The following is a 2,191-nucleotide window of genomic DNA, read 5'->3' as shown; positions in this document are numbered from 1 at the left end:
CAAAGAAATTAGAATGAGGAAGGTTTCTTCTTGTAATATTTTTAATGATAGCAGGTGATAATAAAATAAGTAAATAGGTATACAGGGATACCACTGTTGATAAGAAAGTAAAATCCAAAGACTAACTTTTTGGTCATTGACCTAATTTCTAGCAGTAATAATAATATGTAGGTAATCAAGTGATGCCTTTGGAAATGTTAACGAAGCAGGGTTACAGAATATAAATGTCATTAAATATTAGCCAGAATGTCAAATTATAAAAGTTTGAATTATACATATTAAAGTTAGGGGAAAGAGTCTATGACTTATATTTTAAGCAGGAATTGAAAGTATGGAAGAAACCATCAAGGAAAAGAAGCCATAGTGGAGGATGCATATTGTAAAAATACACTTTAGCTTTAGAAGTGGTTTTGGTATGTGTGGTAGATTATATTGTATATAAGTACCTGTTGCCTGTCCCTCAAAGGGGATATCACTCACTTGCCTCCATGTCAGGCTTAATAAGATGACTTGCTTTATTAACAAATGAGATGTGAAATGCACAAGCAGAAGCTTTAAGAGCCAATATATGCCATGTTCTTTCTTTTTGCCACAAGGTCACCAGTGTTCTAGATAGAGTTTTGGGTGTCAGATTGAAAACTACTTGGAGCAGAGACATTGCTGACCTACGAGGAACATGTAATGAGAATGAGAAATAAGCATTTATTGCTGTAAGTCACCAGATTTAAGAGTTTGTTACTGCAGCCTAACTTAGCCTACTCTAATAAAGAATTTGGCACTGAAAGTGTGGTATATTACCATAATAAAACTAAAATATTTATCATTGGATTCAGGTCCCAGCAACAGGTCACAGGGTAACACTGTTACCAGAAGCTGGAAGGATAGCAATTATGTCATACAGTGCTGGAACATTTGATGAAATTGTTCTCAGTTAATTGGAAGGTTGATAATGTCCTGCATAAATTCATAGGTGTCAGTGAAATGGCGGGCAACAGGTATGTTAGCTGCATGTGTCCACTACTATTGGCAACAGCTGACAAGGTAATACAACATAGAGATGGACTCAGAAAGTAATTGGTTGGTTTGCAAGCTTCAATGACAGAGAATGGAGCATCTAGAAATTTAGAGACTTGCAGAGTTGGAAGATATGGCTAATATTTATCTTCAGCTGTATAAGATAAAACTGAGATTGATGTTTAATCAAAAAGATAAATTAAAAATCTCAAGATAATGACATAATCAGGACTGTAGCCATCACATCTTTATTGAAACATCTCAATAAATTAAAGAGTCTCAGTAAACTCTCTCAACTGAACAATTTCAAAGTCTGGACAAAGAGATAAGGGTATAGCTCTCTGATCCAAGCCTGGAAGGAGACCTCCACCCTTTCCCATATGATAGATAGGTGACAAAAATCTGATTGGATGACAGGTGAAGGGAGGTTAATCAGATCTAAACAGCCCACTAACAAGGCCATAAAAACCCCTAAACTTTAGAGACGCTGGTGGCGGGCATTTCAGTGGCTCACTAGGTTAAGCATTTGTCTTAGGCTCAGGTGATGATCCCAGAGTCCTGGGATTGAGTCCTGTGCCAGGTTTCCTGCTCAGCAAAGAGTGCTTCTCCCTCTATCCTTCCCCTCTGCTTGATCTCTCTCTCTCTCTCTCTCTCTCTCTCTCATGCTAGTGTGCTCTCTCTCTCTCAAATAAATAAATGGTAATTTTTTTAAAATTTTTATTTATTTGACAGAGAGAGACACAGTGAAAGAGGGAACACAAGAAGGGAGAATGGGAGAGGGAGAAGCAGGCTTCCACAGGGCAGGGACCCTTATGCGGGGCTCCATTCCAGGACCCTAGGATCATGACCTGAGCCAATGGCAGACAATGGCTGAGCCACCCAGGCACCCTAAATAAAATCTTAAAAAAAAAGAAAAGAAACTCCAGTGGCAACCCCTTTGGGTTCCCTCTTTCCTTGGGAGCTTTGTACTATCACTTTGCTGTCGCTCAATAAACCTTACTTTGCTGCCCACCACTCTGGCGGACCACTTAGTTCTTTGAAGAGGTGTGACCAAGAACGACAGGCAAAGGTGGAGAAAAAAATTCTGCAACAATAAAATCTTCATAAATGTTTCAATTAGCAATAATCGCGCCTCGGATAAACCTCATTGGCTACGATACTGCCACTGCGCAAAGCT

The 2,191-nt window shown here is 39.0% G+C and overlaps 1 pseudogene; it reads right to left on the bottom strand.

The window, feature by feature from the left end:
- Positions 1-2,074: 2,074 nt before the first annotated feature.
- LOC123952327 lies at positions 2,075-2,191 on the bottom strand (annotated as a pseudogene).

Source organism: Meles meles, chromosome 10, assembly GCF_922984935.1.
Source record: "Meles meles chromosome 10, mMelMel3.1 paternal haplotype, whole genome shotgun sequence".
Taxonomy (NCBI): domain Eukaryota; kingdom Metazoa; phylum Chordata; class Mammalia; order Carnivora; family Mustelidae; genus Meles; species Meles meles.
The sequence above is the reverse complement of the archived record's forward strand: the minus strand, read 5'-3'. Positions and strand labels throughout refer to the sequence as shown.